A 20,218-nucleotide genomic window follows, 5' to 3' on the forward strand; every position below is an offset into this window, starting at 1 on the left:
TTGGGTGTGCTACTCTGGCCCATTTATCGAGTGACCAGAAAAGCTGCTAATTTTGAGTGGGGACCTGAACAAGAGGAGGCTCTGCGACAGGTCCAGGCTGCTGTGCAAGCTGCTCTGCCACTTGGGCCATATGATCCAGCAGATCCAATGGTGCTGGAAGTGTCAGTGGCAAATAGAGATGCTGTCTGGAGCCTTTGGCAGGCCCCTATAGGAAAATCACAATGCAGACCCTTAGGATTTTGGAGCAAAGCCTTACCATCTGCTGCAGATAACTACTCTCCTTTTGAGAAACAGCTTTTGGCCTGCTACTGGGCCTTAGTAGAGACTGAACGCTTAACCATGGGCCACCAAGTTACCATGAGACCTGAGTTGCCTATCATGAGTTGGGTGTTGTCTGACCCACCAAGCCATAAAGCTGGGCATGCACAGCAGCACTCTATTGTAAAGTGAAAATGGTATATACGAGATAGAGCCAGAGCAGGTCCTGAAGGCACAAGTAAGTTACATGAAGAAGTGGCCCAAATGTCCATGGTTTCCATTCCTGCTGCTGCATTACCTTCTCTTTCCCAGACCAGAGCTATGGCCTCTTGGGGTGTTCCTTACAGTGAATTGACTGAGGAAGAGAAAACTCGGGCCTGGTTTACAGATGGTTCAGCACGATATTCAGGTACCACCCGAAAGTGGACAGCTGTAGCATTACAACCCCTTTCTGGGGTGTCCTTGAAGGACAGTGGTGAGGGGAAATCCTCCCAGTGGGCAGAACTTCGAGCAGTGCACCTGGTTGTTCATTTTGCTTGGAAGGAAAACTGGCCAGAGGTGCGTTTGTATACTGACTCATGGGCTGTTGCTAATGGTTTGGCTGGATGGTCAGGGACTTGGAAACACCATAATTGGAAAATTGGTGACAAAGAGGTCTGGGGAAGAAGTATGTGGATAGACCTTTCTGAGTGGGCTAAAAACATGAAGATATTTGTGTCCCATGTGAATGCACACCAAAGGGTGACTTCAGCAGAGGAAGATTTTAATAATCAAGTGAATAAGATGACCCGTTCTATGGATACCAGTCAGCCTCTTTCCCCAGAAACTCCTGTTATTGCCCAATGGGCTCATGAACAAAGTGGTCATGGTAGTAGGGATGGAGGTTATGCATGGGCTCAGCAACATGGACTTCCACTCACCAAGGCTGACGTGGTTACAGCCACTGCTGAGTGCCCAATCTGCCAGCAGCAGAGACCCACACTCAGCCCCCAATATGGCACCATTCCCCGAGGTGATCAGCCAGCTACATGGTGGCAGGTTGATTACATTGGACCACTCCCTTAATTGAAGGGGCAGCGATTTGTTCTAACTGGAATAGACACATACTCTGGATATGGGTTTGCTTTCCCTGCACACAATGCTACTGCCAAAACTACTATCCATGGGCTTACAGAATGCCTTATCCATCGTCATGGTATTCCACATAGCATTGCTTCGGATCAAGGAACACACTTCACAGTAAATGAAGTGTGGGAATGGGCACATGCTCATGGAATTCTCTGGTCTTACCATGTTCCCCATCATCCAGAAACAGCTGGATTGATAGAACGGTGGAATGGCCTTTTGAAAACTCAATTACGGTGCCAACTAGGTGGCAAAAACTTGAAAGGCTGGGGTAATGTTCTCCAGGAAGCTGTGTATGCTCTGAATCAGCGTCCGCTGTATGGTGCTGTTTCTCCCATAGCCAGGATCCATGGGTCCAGGAACCAAGGGGTGGAAATGGGTGTAGTGCCACTCATTATTACTCCTAGTGATCCACTGGGAAAATTTTTGCTTCCTGTCCCTGCTACCCTGAGTTCTGCTGGTCTACAGGTTTTAGTTCCAAAACGGGGTGTGCTTTTTCCAGGAGAAACAACAGTGATACCACTGAGCTGGAAGTTAAGATTGCCACCTGGCCACTTTGGGCTACTTATGCCTCTGGATCAACACACCAAGAAGGGGATTACATTATTGTCTGGGGTAATTGACCCTGACTATCAGAAGGAAGTAGGGCTGCAACTACATAATGGAGGTAAAGAAGAGTTTTCTTGGAATATAGGAGATCCCCTGGGGCGTTTATTAGTACTACCATGCCCTGTGATTAAAATCAATGGAAAACTGCAACAACACAATCCAGGCAGGACCACTAATGGCTCTGAGACTTCAGGAATGAAGGTTTGGGTCACCCCACCAGGCAAAGAACCACGGCCAGCTGAAGTGCTTGCTGAGGGGAAAGGGAGCATGGAATGGGTAGTGGAAGAAGGTAGTGATAAATATGAACTTCGACCACATGATCAGTTATAGAAACGAGGACTGTAATGCTGTTTTGTTTGTGTTATACTATTTAAGTTGTAAGATATCAAGTTTAAGAATGAATGCTGTCCAAGGATTTGCACACTATTCTGGAGAGATTTAATGTGTTTCCAGTTATATGCAGGACAGTTGAGTATTGTCAAGTAAAAGAAAAAATGTGTGCTTGTTTTCATTTGGAAATCAAGTATGGTCTAAGGTGATATATATATATATATATATGTGCCAAGTTGACAAGGGGTGGACTGTCATGGTTAGGGACAGGTGTCAACTTGTCCAAGTTGTGGTACCTGTTCATCTGATTGGGCAAGCGCTGTCCTGTCTGTTGCAATGAGGACATTTCATAGGATTAGGTCATGATCACGTCAGCTGCATCCACAGCTGATTCCATTTGTAATCAGCCAAAGGGGAGTGTCTTCTGCAATTAGTGATGCTAAATCCAATCATGGGAAGCCTTTTAAGGAGGACCCAGAGGAGACAGGTTCCATTCCTGCTTTGGCTGGTGAGCCTCTCCTGTGGAGTTCATCCAGGCCATCCATTGGAGTCATCGGCTTCGGAGCCTGCCCTGTGGATTTTGGACTCTGCTTTCCTACGGTCACGTGAGACACTTTCATAAATTTTATATTTGCAAGTGTTCCCTGCTGATTCTGTTTCTCTAGAGAACCCTAACTAATACAGGCCCTTAGCAAGATTGACAAAAAGAAGAAGAAGAGGACGCAAATAAATAAGATCAGAAATGGAAGAGAAGACATAAACCACTGACCTCACAGAAATAAAGAGTTAATAACAGGATACTATAAACAACTTTGTGCTAATAAATACAGAAATGTAGACGAAATGGACAAGTTCCTAGAAAGGCATGACCAACCAACTTTGGCTCAAGAAGAAATAGATGACCTCAAAAAATCAATCACAAGTAAAGAAATTGAATCAGTCATTCAAAAGCTTCCCAAAAAGAAAAGTCCAGGACCAGACGGCTTCACATGTGAATTCTACCAAACATTCCAGAAAGAATTAGTATCAACTCTGCTCAAACTCTTCAAAAAAATTGAAGTGGAGGGAAAGCTACCTAATTCATTCTATGAAGCCAACATCACCCTCATACCAAAACCAGGCAAAGATATTACAAAAAAAGAAAACTACAGACTAATCTCTCTAATGAATATGGATGCAAAAATCCTCAACAAAATTCTAGCAAATCGAATCCAACAACACATTAAAAGAATTATACATCATGACCAAGTAGGATTCATCCCAGGTATGCAAGGATGGTTCAACATAAGAAAATCAATTAATGTAATACACCATATCAACAAATCAAAGCAGAAAAATCACATGATCATCTCAATTGATGCAGAGAAAGCATTTGACAAGATTCAACATCCTTTCCTGTTGAAAACACTTCAAAGGATAGGAATACAAGGGAACTTCCTTAAAATGATAGAGGGAATATATGAAAAACCCACAGCTAATATCGTCCTCAATGGGGAAAAACTGAAAGCTTTCCCCCTAAGATCAGGAACAAGACAAGGATGTCCACTATCTCCACTGTTATTCAACATCGTGTTGGAAGTTCTAGCCAGAGCAATTAGACAAGAAAAAGAAATACAAGGCATCAAAATTGGAAAGGAAGAAGTAAAACTATCACTGTTTGCAGATGATATGATACTATACATCAAAAACCCTGGAAAATCCACAGCAAAACTACTAGAGCTAATAAATGAGTACAACAAAGTAGCAGGTTACAAGATCAACATTCAAAATCTGTAGTGTTCCTATACACTAGCAATGAACAAGCTGAGGGGGAAATCAAGAAATGAATTCCATTTACAATTGCAACTAAAAGAATAAAATACTTAGGAATTAATTTAACTAAAGAGACAAAAGACCTATACAAAGAAAACTACAAAAAACTGTTAAAAGAAATCACAGAAGACCTAAATAGATGGAAGGGCATACCGTGTTCATGGATTGGAAGACTAAATATAGTTAAGATGTCAATTCTACCTAAATTGATTTACAGATTCAACGCAATACCAATCAAAATCCCAACAACTTATTTTTCAGAAATAGAAAAACCAATAAGCAAATTTATCTGGAAGGGTAGGGTGCCCCGAATTGCTAAAAGTATCTTGAGGAAAAAAAAACAAAGCTGGAGGTCTCACGCTGCCGGACTTTAAGGCATATTATGAAGATACAGTGGTCAAAACAGCATGGTATTGGCATAAAGATAGATATATCAACCAATGGAATCGAATAGAGTGCTCAGATATAGACCCTCTCATCTATGGACATTTGATCTTTGATAAGGCAGTCTAGCCAACTCACCTGGGACAGAACAGTCTCTTCAATAAATGGTGCCTAGAGAACTGGATATCCATATGCAAAAGAATGAAAGAGGACCTGTATCTCACACCCTATACAAAAGTTAACTCAAAATGGATCAAAGATCTAAACATTAGGTCTAAGACCATAAAACAGTTAGAGGAAAATGTAGGGAGATATCTTATGAATCTTATAATTGGAGGCAGTTTTTTGGACCTTACACCTAAAGCAAGAACACTGAAGAAAGAAAGAAAGAAATGGGAGCTCCTCAAAATTAAACACTTTTGTGCATCAAAGAACTTCATCAAGAAAGTAGAAAGACAGCCTACACAATGGGAGACAATATTTGGAAACGACATATCAGATAAAGGTCTAGTATCCAGAATTTATAAAGAGATTGTTCATCTCAACAACAAAAAGACAGCCAACCCAATTACAAAATGGGAAAAAGACTTGAACAGACACTTCTCAGAAGAGGAAATACAAATGGCCAAAAGGCACATGAAGAGATGCTCAATGTCCCTGGCCATTAGAGAAATGCAAATCAAAACCACAATGAGATATCATCTCACACCCACCAGAATGGCCATTATCAACAAAATAGAAAATGACAAGTGCTGGAGAGGATGCGGAGAGAGGCACACTTATCCACTGTTGGTGGGAATGTCAAATGGTGCAACCACTGTGGAAGGCACTTTGGCGGTTCCTCAAAAAGCTGAATATATAATTGCCATATGACCCAGCAATACCATTGCTGGGTATCTACTCAGAGGACTTGAGGGCAAAGACACAAACGGACATTTGCACACCAATGTTTATAGCAGCGTTATTTACAATTGCAAAGAGATGGAAACAGCCAAAATGCCCATCAACAGATGAGTGGCTAAACAAACTGTGGTATATACATACGATGGAATATTATGCAGCTTTAAGACAGAATAAACTTATGAAGCATGTAATAACATGGATGGACCTAGAGAACATTATGCTGAGTGAGACTAGCCAAAAACCTAAGGACAAATACTGTATGGTCCCACTGATGTGAACCAACATTAGAAAATAAACTTGGAATATGTCATTGGTAACAGATACCATCAGGAGATAGAAATAGGGTAAGATAAGGGGTAATTGGAGCTGAAGGGATACAGACGGTGCAACAGGTATGGATGCAAAAACTCAGAAATGAACAGCACAATACTACCTAATTGTAATGTAATTATGTTAAAACATTGGCTGAAGCTGCATGTGAGGTATAGGATTTTTTTCTCTCTCTCTATTATCATTTTATTTCTTATTCTGTTGTCTTTTTATTTCTTTTTTAAATCGATGCAAATGTACAAAGAAATGGTGAATTTACAACTATGTGATGATATTAAGAATTATTGATTGTATATGTAGAAATGGAATGATTTCTAAATGTTTTTTTAGTTAATTTTTTTTAATTAGTAAAAAAAAGCAGCATTTATGGGTCAGTCCTATGGTGAACAGATTGTAAGACAGGATATTTCGTGTGACTGTTACATCATCACAGAAATCTTGTAGGAAAAGCTGAGGAATTTGTATTAATGCTTTGTGTTGGAGAAAAGTAGTAGGTAAACTGAGACTTGATGAGATGAACCAGGTGGCCTGGTTGATAAGTAGCAGAGGTGGTGCTCCAACCCAGGTGGGTTTGACTCCAGAGTCTGGGCTCTGCATTGTGCTATGTTGGCTTCTGAGATCATGTTCGGTAATTGGGCTGCTTCTTACAGCATTATATATCTAAGCTAAAAGCAGATTTCTAATCAGCTGGCTTAAAAAAAATTGTCTTTATAAATCTGCAGATCTTCAGTTCACCAAATCTCCTGGCAGACTTCTTGTATGTGATGCAAACGGCAGCCTCCCCTCTCCCCCACTTAGAAGGATTCCCTGTTCTGATTACCACTCATACACACACATGCATGCACACACACGCACACACACCCCTGGTGCCCAACAAGTGAGGATCTCTTTGGCATGACATAGTTACAGATGTGTGTATAGTTCTCTGAGGTGTACTGGTAAGGAACAAAGGTGTGAGGCCTTTATTAGAGTTGAAAAAATAAATAAGGTTTCTAAAAAGTGTGTGAAAAAAGTTTTTTTTTCACTGAGAATTGAAATGCCAGGTCATTTTTGAAGGTTCTGTTCCTATCATACTAAATTCATCAGGGTCTGAGTTCTCTCTGCTCCTCATGGGAAAATGTTTCCCTCTAGTGGCTGCTACAGAAGTAGTTCTGTAAGTAACCAGGTGAGTTCTCATCCATTTTCTCTCCCTGTTTTCAATCATGGTTAGAATCACTTTTTTTAAAAAAATTTTTATTGATAAATCTTAACAAACAAACATTCCATACATAGTGGGTTAGGATGACTTTTATTTGCTTCACATCCTCATCGTATTTTTTGTTTGTTTTTTTTGGGGTGGTGCTGCATGGTCTGGGAATCAAATCCGATCTCCCTCATGGAAGGTGAGCATCCTACCACTGAAGCATCTGCAAATCTTTATCTTAAACTTCACTCTGAAGTCTTTTGTATATGCAATTTCCTTTCTCATTCATCTATATCAACAATTATTCATCGAAAACTTTTCATGTTTGATCAGCATGTCAGATGAGTTTATAACAGTCTTTATTTTTTAAAAGCCCTTTAAGCTTCTGCTTTTGTTTAATATTATGCCAAGTAGTATACCACCCAGAAAACTAGAACACTGAGATTCCCTTTTTATTCATCCTCACTTGTGCACTGTGCATTATAATAAAGAATTCTTTTGAATAACAGTTTACATGGCATATTAGGTCAGTGTCTCGTATCTTCTGTAATGCTATCCAGGCTGTGGTGGTCACGAGCGCAGGCTCTAGAGTAAATCCTAGCTACAAATCTTAACTCGACCACTTACTGTGTACTTTGGGCGAGGTGTTTAATCTTTCTAAACTTTAGTTCCTCTATAAAATGGGGATAAGAAGTTCTAAAAGTTAAATAAGATAACCCATGTAAAGCACCTGGTTGTCTGGCACAGAGTAAATATGCCATAAAGTGATAGTGATTATTTTTTGTATTGACATTTCTAATTCTCTCAAGATTCTTTAGGGTATCTTCTGAATCATCATAGAAGACTGTATAGTGATTAATTTTACTCTTTTTTTCTGAAAAATAGCAAACTGAATAGGTTACTTAGTTATCTAGAATATTCTATTTCTCAGTTGAAGTAGGGAAGGAGGTATATGTATGTATAATTTTTATTCTATTTCGAGAATCTCATTCAATATTGAAGTGCTTTGCCCATCTTAATTTTTTCAAATTATAATCTTGTCAGACAAGAAATTTTCCATATGTATGCCATCTGCTTCATAGTAAGTATATAGCTGCATATATTGTAAAATGGAACTTGTTTCAAATAAGTCTCTCTTTATAAAAATGCTTGTAGAAAATTTCTCAACTTTTTTCCAATCTCATTCCATTAGCTGAGTTGTTTTTTACCCCCCCCCCCCCATGAGGCTTTGGTTCCTTTATGTGCAGTTAACTGTCCTTTTTAAGATCAGGTAGATTCTGTTTTAGGGGACTTTTAAAGAACTTGTAGGTTTACAGAAAAAGCATGCATAAAACACAGAGTTCCCATATACTGCTTGTAATTCTCTTGGGAAACAGAACTGACAGGATATATATAATGTAAATATCATGAGATGTTTTTTAGTGGGAATTTGCTCATCCAGGTGTGGGTATGGTTAAGTCCATATTCCATAAGGCAGACTAAAATTTTTGATAAATTCCCCAAGAGAAGCCAGCAGGCTGAAGTAGAGATGGATATTTTCCCTTTTCTTCTGGGTTCTGTTGATATTCAACTTCTGGCTGCTCCCTCTAGCTTTCTCTTTGTCTGTCTAAATTTCTTTCTCTTATAAAGGACACCAGTAACAGGGTTAAGAACCATCCTGATGGAAGTGGCCACACCTTAACTGAAATAACTTCATTGAAAGGTCCTACTTCCGATGGAGTCATGCCCACAGAAATGGTTTCTGGGGTACTTACAGCCCCAAGACACTCTGTCACCCTATTATTAACACCTTGCATTGGTATGGTACATTTGTTGCAGTTGATGAAAGAACATTTTTATAATTATGCATTTCACTATAGTCCATGGTTTGCTTTAGGATTCACTGTGTTGTACAGGCCTGTGGGTTTTTTTTAAAATTTCTATTCTAGTAACATATATAACCTAAAGTTTCCCCCTTTTAACCACATTCAAATTTATATATTTCAGGGCTGTAAAAACACTTGTAATTCAAAGAGAATAGAAACAAGGTCAGGAGTAAAAATCTATCCTCATGTTCTCTATTTTCTCCTCTTATTTTTACTCTCTGTGGTACATGGGGTCTGAAGAAGTCAAAAGGCAGCAAAACATTCTATCATGAAGTAGCTGGATAATGCGATTTGCTGTCTCATAAGTAAAAATTCTTCAAAGGTGTATTAAATACTTTCCTGCGTTCCTCTGACCCCCATTTTAATATTCTTCCTCGCTTGTTATCGGGGGCCTTGTTACAATGCAGCCATAAAAACTGGAGAGGATATTAGAGTCACTTTTTCTTATAATTGATGCCTTGAGGTTCCTAGTTCAGTATTGGCCTGTTCTGACTCCACTGTTTACAGATCCAGGGCTCGGCCTCTGACAATTTGCTTGCATTTTGTCTTAGTTATTTGTTTGGTTGTACATGTAGATGGAAAGTGATAGTGCTGTTTGTGTATTTTTATTTTTATGGTTTATATATAGAAAGGTGCCTGTGATTTATATTTTAATTTTTCTTTGACTTTAATCTGTTATTTTAGGCTGATTAACCTCTTTATAAAAATACTTCGGGGGCGATTAAAGGTTTTTAAATGAGATTGAAATTTTCAGAAATAAGGTATTAAATATTGAACTATTTCTTTTTTCTTTTATCTCAGGCTAAAGTGAATGAAGTTGTAGAATGCTTACTGCCCCTGAAGGCTCAGTATAAAGAAAAAACTGGAAAGGAGTATATTCCTGGTCAGTCTTCATTATCTCAAACTTCAGGTTCAGGTCTAACAAGAAGCACTGAGCCTGGTGGTCCAGAAACAGCAGAAGCTAAAGTACTTTTTGAGAAAGTAGCTTCTCAAGGAGAAGTAGTTCGAAAACTGAAAGTTGAGAAAGCCTCGAAGGTTAGTGTGATGTTTTATGTGTGTGATTTTCTTTATTCTGCATCACAAGCTATTTTCTCTGCATAGAACACTCTGCCCCATCAAATGGCTGATTTCTACTCCTAGCTCAGTTTTCAGTTCTCTTGTTTGACCTTTTAGAGGAACCGTTCTCGATCCTTCCTTCCCACAACTGGGTTTGACTAGACATTCCCAAAGGGCACTACCCTTCCCTGACATAATACTTAAAACACACCATATTGTAATTGCTAAATTATCTGTTCCCCTCTCATCTGTAAAATCCCTATAAATAGGGGCCTAGACCCTAGCACAGTGCCTGGCACATGGTACGTGGGCCCTGAAGGTGTTGTTGTTGCTTGAATCATTCTCTAAGTCTCTGTTAATCTCAAATGGCAGGTTTTGTTTTGAACTCTGGGATAGTTTGTGTCAATTTTATTAAGTTTATAAGATAAAGAATTTTTTGTGCAGATTCTTATGGGTAGAAAAAATAAGTTGTCATAGGTTTTGAAATTTAACCAGTTAACACAGGCACTTGATTCCTGCCTTCTTTATACAGTTGATTCCTGTTGTCTCCAGTCATTGTGTTCTATAAAGTCACTGCAGACACTGAATTAGCTTATTTAGAACCATTGTTCCTAAAGGAATACAGGATTAGGTTCCTGAGAGCCTCTGGTCACAGCATTTTCATCAGCCAGTCATTGCATAATCTTATGTGTGTTTCTGTTTAAAAATACCACATTTAAAACTATTTTTGATTCATTAATATTGAACTCAGGGCTAATGGCACTATATATAATCCATGCCTGAATGAGGCTTATCTAACATACGTTAGTTTTTCTGTAAGATATCATCCTCGTGCTTTGAAATACTACATGGCACCTCAACACTATGCTTGGGATCAATTTTTTACCTTTTGTTTTTTGCACGGGCATGCTCTGGGAATTGAACCCAGGTCTCTGGCATGCAGGCAAAAATTCTGCCTCTGAGCCACTGTTGCACTGCCCCTGGGCTCTATTTTAAATAGCAGAATCCCTGACAAACAGCAAAAAAATGTGAAAGACATGGCAGTAAAGGTAACACAGGAAGGGTACTTGTTTACAGTATGAAACAACACAAGAAGGGAGAGCCTCACCTTGTTCTACCTCAGCTGGGAAGGAGTGTTAGGCACCAACTCTGCATATCTGCGGGTGACTGAAAAAAGACTGCGAGTATTGATTTTGGACTTACACACTAAGTTTAGCAAATAGGCAAATTTGCAAATGCAGAATCTGTGAATAATGAGGATCAACTGTAATTGTACAATATTCTACTTACGCAATTCAATGGCTTTTAACTAGATTACCGTAGAATACTAGTTTTATACCAGTGCTGTCCAATAGAACTTCCAGCAATGATGGAAATGTTCAGTAACATTTCCATTTCTTGTGGACAATGCACTGTCCAATACAGTAGTCACTAACCACATGGGACTGTTAAAGCACTTGAAATGTGGCTATTGTGAATGAGAAACTGAATTTTAAAATTTTATTTCATTTTAATTAATTTGTATATAAATAGCCACATTGCCTAGTGGTTACTGTCATCTAGTCACTGTTTGGCAGATTTATGTCTGTTTATAATATTCTTATTTATTTTCAGTGGATAGGATGTTAAACGTTCCCCCACCCCCACCTCACATCTTCACCTTTAATTGTGTTTGGAGACCTGCTTATAAAGTTTTAGACATTGTATTTTTTTTATTTCATTTATGCCCCAGCCCTCCTCCCTCTATCATTCTCATATGCAGTTTCATTCAGTGTTTTAACATAATTGTATTACAGTTAGGTAATATTGTGCTGTCCATTTCTGAGTTTTTATATTCAGTCCTGTTGCACAATCTGTATCCCTTCAGCTCCAATTACCCAATATCTTACCCTATTCTATCTCCTGATGGTCTCTGTTACCAAGGAAATATTCCAAGTTTATTCACTAATGTCAGTTCACATCAGTGAGACCATACAGTATTTGTCCTTGTATTTCTGGCTAATCACACTCAGCATAATGTCCTTAAGGTCCATTCATGTTGTTACATACTTCATAACTCTATTCTGTCTTATAGCTGCATAGTATTCCATCTTATGTGAATGTCACAGTTTGTTTAGCCAACTGTCTGTTGATGGACATTTTGGCTGTTTCCATCTCTTGGTAATTGTTAATAATGCTGCTATAAACATTGGTGTGTAAATGTCCATTTGTGTCCTTGGCCTCGTGTCCTTTGAGTAGAGACAGCATATAGATGGGTCCTGTTTTTTTAATCTATTTTGCCAGACTATGTCTTTTGATTGGAGAGTTTAATCCATTAACATTCAGTGTTATTACTTCATGGGTAGTACTTTCTTCTATTCTTTTGCCTTCTGGATTTTATATGTCATATCTAATTTTCCTTCTTTTTACCTTTACTCATAGTCTTCCTTTCTACACTCTTCTCCACACCTCTCTCTTCTGTCTTCATATCTGTCTCTAGTGTTCCCTTTAGTATTTCTCACAGAGCTGGTCTCTTGGTCACAGATTCTCTCAGTGATTTTTTGTCTGGAAATGTCTTAATTTCTCCCTCATTTTTGAAGGACAGTTTTGCTGGATATAGAATTCTTGGTTGGCAGTTTTTCTCTTTTAATAATTTAAATATATTATCCCAGTGTCTTCTCGCCTCCATGGTTTCTGCTGAGAGATCTGCGCATAGTCTTATTGGGCTTCCCTTGTATGTGATGGATTGCTTTTCTCTTGCTGCTTTCAAGATCCTCTCTTTCTCTTTGACCTCTGACATTCTAACTAGTAAGTGTCTTGGAGAACGCCTATTTGGATCTATTCTCTTTGGGGTACACTGCACTTCTTGGATCTGTAATTTTAAGTCTTTCATAAGAGCTGGGAAATTTTCAGTGATAATTTCCTCCATTAGTTTTTCTCCATCTTTTCCCTTCTCTTCTCCTTCTGGGACACCCACAACACGTATATTCATGCGCTTCATATTGTCTTTCAATTCCCTGAGTCCCTGCTCATATTTTTCCATTTTTTTCCTATAGTTTCTGTTTCTTGTCGGATTTCAGATGTTCCATCCTCCAGTTTAGAAATCCTATGTTCTGTCTCTCAAAATCTACCATTGTAGGTTTCCATTGTTTTTTTCATCCCTTCTACCATGTCTTTCGTTCCCATAAGTTCTGTGATTTGTTTTTTCAGACTTTCAGTTTCTTCTTTTTGTTCTTTCCTTGCCTTCTTTATATCCTCCCTCAATTCATTGATTTGGTTTTTTGATGAGGTTTTCCATGTCTGTTCGTACATTCTGAATTAATTGTTTCAGCTTCTGTATGTCATTTCAATTGTTGGTTTGTTCCTTTGACTGGGCCATATTTTCAATTTTCCTAGTGTGATTTGTTATTTTTGCTGGTGTCTAGGCATTTAATTACCTTAATTAGTTTATTCTGGAGATTGCTTTCACTTCTTTTATCTAGGGTTTTCTTGCTGGATGAATTTGTTGTCTCTCTGTTCTTTGACATTCCGTTCAGCTTTAGCTGGACCTTTAGCTTAAGTTTTATTTAACAGAGGAGAATTTTTCAGTTCTTGTTTTCTTGTTTCTTGCCCTGCTTGTGTGGTACCTTTCCCACACACACACTTAGGAGGGTCTACTTAGATATTATAGACTCCAGCCAGATTTTCCTAGACCAAACTGGCCTCCTATCAGGAGGAAAGAGTCACCTGCATCTGTTTTCCCTGAGGGTGAGACCCAGCAGGTTGAAAGACTTTCCTGTGAAGTCTCTGGACTCTGTTTTTCTTATCCTGCCCTGTGTGTGGCGCTTGTCTGACTGCAGGTTCCACCAGCACAAGATGATGCGCTACCTTTGACTTTGGCAGACTCTCCCTGCTGGGGGTGTGGTGCAGACAGAGGAGAGGTTGTAGGCTGGTTTTAATGGCTTCAAATTACCAAGCCCTGGTGTCTGAATTCCTTGATGGAGGGATTCCACCTGGGTGGGGCTTCACCCCTCCCCTGGGGAAGGCACAAGCTCCAGATAAGCCCCCAAAAGAGCTCACTTCTGCCTATGCCTGGGGCAGTTGCAGCCTGAAAAGTCCTGCCACTGTATCCAGAGGCAGTGAAGCCTTTGTAGATACACAGCCACAAAAACCTCTGTTTCCTTCTTTTTTTCCCCCCTTTTTCTGTCAGTCCTTCCCTCTTGGCACCGGGGCAAAAATGAGCAATCTCCGCTTTGATCAGGTTCACCTAAGCTGGGGGCCTATTTTTAGTAGTCAGAATTTGTTAATTAGTTCCACAATTGGCGTTTGATTGTGCCCAGTCCCTGCTGCTGGTAAAGTCCTTTCCTTTCCCCTCTGGGAAGCGGCCTGTGAGGGAGGGGTGCTGGCCACCGCAGCTTTGGGAACTCAAAGTTCTGGGGGGGCTCGCAGCTGGTCCAGCTGGTCCAGACTGGGATATGCTGTGTGTCCAGTCACTATCATGTCTCCAGGAGCTGTTCTGTACTGTTTCTTGTTATTTAGTAGTTGTTCTGGAGGATGAACTAAAATGCACATGCCGTTAAGCTGCCATCTTGACCGGGAATTCTAGACATTGTATTTTTATAAGTGTGCTTAGATGGTGATTTGAATTAAATACTATCTTTCTTTTTCTTCTTTTGTTGAAGGATCAAATAGATACAGCTGTACAAGAGCTCCTTCAGCTGAAGGCACAGTACAAGTCTCTGACTGGAATAGAGTATAAACCTGTCTCTGCCACTGGGGCTGAGGACAAAGATAAGAAAAAGAAAGAAAAAGAAAATAAATATGAAAAGCAAAATAAGCCTCAGAAACAAAATGATGGCCAAAGAAAAGAATCTTCTATAAACCAAGGCAGTGGGTTGCCACCAGGTGGAGCAGGAGAAGGACAGGGGCCTAAGAGACAGACCAGGTAATAAAATGTGGATACTTAACTTGAAGTGAAGCAGCAAGTTTTGTATGAGTGCAACTCTGAATTGTTTTTTAAGAAACATTCTTTGGTCAGTTTAGCTATCAAATTAAATCAGGAAATACTAAAACTTTGTTAATTTTGAATTTATTTAATTTTCTAAATAGGTAATACATTCAATTGGTTTAACAATTTCAGAATATATAAAGTTCAGTGAAGTTTATCTCTTACCCTTGTTTCCCATCTTCCCAGTTCTCTCTCCCACAGTAATGAATCAGTAACACCGTACTAGCTTCTTTGTACCAAGAGAGTTCCATTTGATTATGCAAGTAAATACAAATACGTGTATGTTCCCTTTTTCCTCCCTATTAGCATAAAGAAAGCCCAGCTCTACACATTATTTTGCATATTAAGCAGATTTTGCAAATCTTTTGTCGGGGTAAATGAAAATTTCATTCTCGGTAGGATTTTTTTAATTAATTTTTAAAATTACAAGTGCAAAAAAAAAAGCAATAGATTTCAAAACATATCACAACAATTAGTTGTAGAACAGATTTCAGAGTTTGGTATGGGTTACAGTTCCCTATTTTTAGGTTTTTACTACTAGCTGTTTCCAGACATGGGGGATTGAAAGAAATATCATTATAATGATTCAGCAGAAGGAGGGTAAACCCTACCTTCTTGGTAGAACTCCACCATCATCTTTGATCTTTCCCCCACTCTTTAGGGGCATTTAGGCTATGCCCATTCTAAATTTTTCATGTTGGAAAGGCTGTTGGTAATATGGGATAGGGGAATGGAACTAGTTGATGCTCTGGAGAGAGGCTGGCCCCTCTGCATTTCAGGACTTATCTGGTCTAGGGATCCATCTGGAGGTTGTAGGTTTCTGGAAAGTTACCTTAGTGCATGGAAACTTTGTAGACTCTTATATAATACCTTAGGTGTTTTTTAGGATTGGCACGAATGGTTTTGTTTGGGGTTTGGCAAGCTATGATAGGTGGCAGTGTCTAACTGAAGCTTGCATAAGAGTAACCTCCAGAGAAGCCTCTGGACTCTATTTGAACTCTCAGTCACTGATACCTTATTTGTTACACTTTTCCCCCTTTTGGTTAGGATGGCATTGTTGATCCCATGGTGCCAGGGCCATGTTCATTACAGGGAGTCATCTTCCAATCTGTAGAATTTTAAATTGGTAGTTTAAATATAAAGCAGGGTTTGTTTCCCAGAGCCTGCCCATGTCAAAAAATAATTATAAAACAAAGCTGGTTTAAAGACAAACCAGTGGAATAGATGGCCTTCCAGGATATTCCAGTCTGCATAGATAATTCCCCTGTCCATCCCCACCCTGCTCCTCCTCCCCCATCCCTAAGTAGAATAAACTGTGATGGGTTTCCTTTAATATCTTAATAATAAGAAAAAGCGGTTAGCAACTTGGAATTTAATATGATCCCTCTCTAGCTGCATTTTTGACAACTGCTGTTTTGAAATACTGTGGTTTTATTTTATTTTAATTCATAAAACAACATACAAGCACATACATTTTTATACAAGCATTCCATGCATGGTATACAATCAATAGCTCGCAGTGTCATCACATAGTTGTATATTCACCACCATGATCATTTTTTAGAACATTTGCATCACTCCAGAAAAAAGAAATGAAAAAAGGAAAAAGTCATACGTACCATACCCCTTACTCCTCCCTCTCATTAACCACTAGTATTTCCATCTACCCAATATATTTTTTTTAAGTTTAACATTTGATCTCCCTATTATTTATTTATTTTTAATCCATATGTTTTACTCATCTGTCCATACTGTAGATAAAAAGAGCATCAGACAGAAGATTTTCACAATCACACAGTCATATTACAAAAGCTATATCATTATACAATCATCTTCGAGAAACATGGCTACTGGAACACAGCTCTATAGTTTCAGGCACTTCCTTCTAGCCTTTCAAATACATCTTAAACTACAAAGGGGATATCTATATAATGCATAAGAATAACCTCCAGGATAACCTCTCGACCCTATTTGAAATCTCTCAGCCACTGACACATTATTTGGTTTCATTTCTCTCTCTCCCCTTTTGGTCAAGGTTTTCTCGATCCCTTGATGCAGAGTCCCAGCTCATTCTAGGATTTCTGTCCCATGTTGCCAGGAAGGTCCACACCCCTGGGAGTCATGTCCCATGTGGGGGCGAGGGTGGTGGTGAGTTTGCTTGCCATGTTGGCTGAGAGATAGGCCACATCTGAGCAACAAAAGAGGTTCTCTGGGGTGACTTTTAGGCCTAATTTTAAGTAGGCTTAGTCTGTGCTTTGCAGGAATAAGTTTCATATGAATAAACCCCAAGATTGAGAACTTGGCTAATGATTTGGTTGTCCCCACTGCTTGCAAGAATAGCAGGAATTCTCCAAAGAAATACTGTTGTTTTAGATTTTTCCAGTTGAATTTCAAATTCTCCATGTCTCACTTCATACATGTAATATCTCCTTAAACAAGATAATATAACAGTGATTTTTCTTTTTGCCTTTTGACTGGATGATGGATTTTTTAGAATAGTGGAAGAGGGAATAGAACTTCTCACTTTTCACCTTCTAAATATTTGAATAGAATGCCAAGCTTGGAAGAAAATGTGCCCTCTGATTGCTTCTGAAAGGACAAAATTTCATATAGACATGTTGAACTATGTCAAGGTGAAACAAGGGACAATGCAAATGTAAAATAAACTAAAATTTTAAGCCAATAAAGCCTTGTTTGTGAGCTCTAAAAAGATGTGCCTTTTATGATATATATATATATCATAAAAAAATCAAAAAATAAATATATATATATATATTTTTTCATGTGGGCAGGCACCAGGAATTGAACTTGGGTCTCCCGCATGGCAGGTGAGAACTCTGCCTGCTGAGCCACCATGGCCCGCCCCTTATGACATTTTTGTATGGATAATGATACTACAGTTCCCTGATTGTCAGTATTTCAGGAAAAGAGTTATTGTCTAGACTAGATTTTTATTGCAGATAAAGCTGGCTTCTTTTGAAAGCATCTATCTCTGTAACTTTTATTTACTGTAGTTAGAATATATATATCTACAACTCGCACTAACTGTAGTTACAAAAAATACTTGTAGAATATGTATGTCCATGTGTGAATATCCATTGTTTTCTTACCTTTTCTTTTTTTTTTTTTTTCGCATGGGCAAGCACCAGGAATCAAACCCGGGTCTCCGGCATGGCAGGCGAGAACTCTGCCTGCTGAGCCACTGTGGCCCTCCCTGTTTTATTACTTTTTACTTTCTTACTTTGAGACACTGATCTTACTAACTATAATTTTGCCAGGACTGAAGATGACAAAAGATTCGTCTTTTTGTTTTTTAAATAGTGAAAAATAATATATACACAAAAAAACAATAAATTTCAAAGCACGCTGCAGCAATGAGTTATAGAACAAATTTGAGAGTTTGGCATAGGTTACAGTTCCACAATTTTAGGTTTTTCCTTTTAGCAACTTCAAGACACTGGAGACTAAAAGAAATATCTATAATGTGTCCGCAGTCATACTCATTTGTTCAATCCTGTCTTCTCTATTATAACTCCACCTTCTCCTTTGATCTTTCTCCCAGTCTTTAAGGATATTTGGGCTATGCCCATTCTAACTTTTTCATGTTGGAAAGAGCTGTCAAGTGGGATGGGGGGGTGGAACTAGTTGATGTTCTTGGAGAGGTTGGCCCCTCTGCATTTCAGGACTTATGTGGCCTAGGCACCCATCTGAAGATTGTAGGTTTCTGGAAAGTATTCACAGTGCATGGAAGCTTTGTAGAATCTCAGATAGAGCCCTAGGTATTCTTTAGGGTTGGCAGGAATGATTTTGGTTGGGGTTTGGTAAACCATCATAAATAAAATATCTAGCAGAAGCTTGGGTAAGAATCGCCTCCAGAATTGCCTCTCAACTCTTTGAACTCTCTCAACCACTGATTTCTTATTTTGTTACAATTCTTTTCCCTCTTTTGGTCAGAAGGTATTGTCAATCCTAAGGTACCAGGGCCAGGCTTCTCCCTGGGAGTCATATTCCATGTTGCCAGGGAGACTTTCACCCCTGGATTTCATGTCCCATGAAGTGGGGAGGGTAGTGATTTTATTTGTAGAGTTGGGCTTAGAGAGAGAAGGGCCACATCTGAGCAACAGAAAAGGTCCTCTGGAAGTAACTCTTAGGCATAACTGTAGCTAGGCTTAGTTTCTCTGCTACATAAATAAGCTTCCCAAGAGCAAGCCTCAAGATCACGGGCTTAGCCTGTTGACTTGGGAGTCCCTAATGTTTGAGAGAGTATCATTGTTTCCAGTTTAATAGTTTCATCTTTTTCCTCCAGTCCCTCAAGGTACTTTGTCAATACTTTTTAATTATCTGCTCAGCATACTCCGGGATGTATCTGGGCATTACATTCCACTATACAGAATTACAAGCCCTCATTTCCATTCTGGGAACCATGCGTTTAGGTTGTTTAAAGGATCTATTCAGACAGGTTGAGTTAGATTATGTGCTACAGAAAATTTAGGTTTTAGACAAAATAAACCTCTCTTTCTTTGGCCTCATTGGGCAGGTGAAGTTCTAAAATACAGTGTCCTTCTTACCTCTGTATTCTGATTTACCTTAGTCCTGACCCCATCTTCTTCATTCCTATCTCTAATTGAAGCCTGATCTCTTTTTCAATTAAAGTTGTTGCATGTGGCAGTGCTGCCCTTCAGACCTGCAGATCCATACTCTGAGTCTTAGGTGTCACACAGGTATCCAAAGGTTCAGGGAAATACCAGGTTATACATACATAGCACAGCTTATCAAAATCTAGAAGTAACAGTTATTGCTCCAGACTAAATATGACTGCTCTAAGAGCTTACAATCTACATCCAGTTTTCTTATAAGTATTTTCTAAATGTGGTCATACAATATTTGCTTTTTGTTTCTGGCTTATTTTGCATCACATAATGTCCCCCAGGTTCATTTATATCGTTGTATGCCTCACAGCTTTGTTCCTTTCTGTAGCACCACAGTATTCAATCGTATGTATACACCACAGTTTGCTATGCCATTTCTCAGCCAGCGTGTCCTTCAGCCACCTCCATCCACTGGGCATCATGGATTATGTCCACAGTCTACAGACTGTGTCTCACATTATCCTCACTCAGTTGTATGATGATCAATACTCTCAATTTTAGACAGTTTTCATTGTTCACAAGAGAAAAATAGCCGATAAACATACCCTCACCAAATAAAAAATCCAGACCTCCCCTAAACTCTTGTCCTTCCTCGTAATTATGTACCTCTGGTCTTGCTGTGGGACTGTTGCTGTCCTCCTGTTAGCGTAGTCCATGGCATGCAATGGTAGTCTTCCCCCGTACCCCAATAGTATTTCATCTTTGTACAAGGGTCATACTTTTGAAGTAGTTCATGTAATAATTATTT

At 39.1% G+C, this 20,218-nt stretch overlaps 1 long non-coding RNA gene across 1 annotated transcript in view; it reads right to left on the reverse strand.

Moving 5' to 3' along the window:
* LOC143681121 (uncharacterized) overlaps window positions 1–20,218 on the reverse strand; it is a 163,088-nt gene that overhangs the window by 36,764 nt on the left and 106,106 nt on the right. The window lies entirely within an intron of this gene.

This window comes from Tamandua tetradactyla, chromosome 4 (genome assembly GCF_023851605.1).
Source record: "Tamandua tetradactyla isolate mTamTet1 chromosome 4, mTamTet1.pri, whole genome shotgun sequence".
Taxonomy (NCBI): Eukaryota; Metazoa; Chordata; class Mammalia; order Pilosa; family Myrmecophagidae; genus Tamandua; species Tamandua tetradactyla.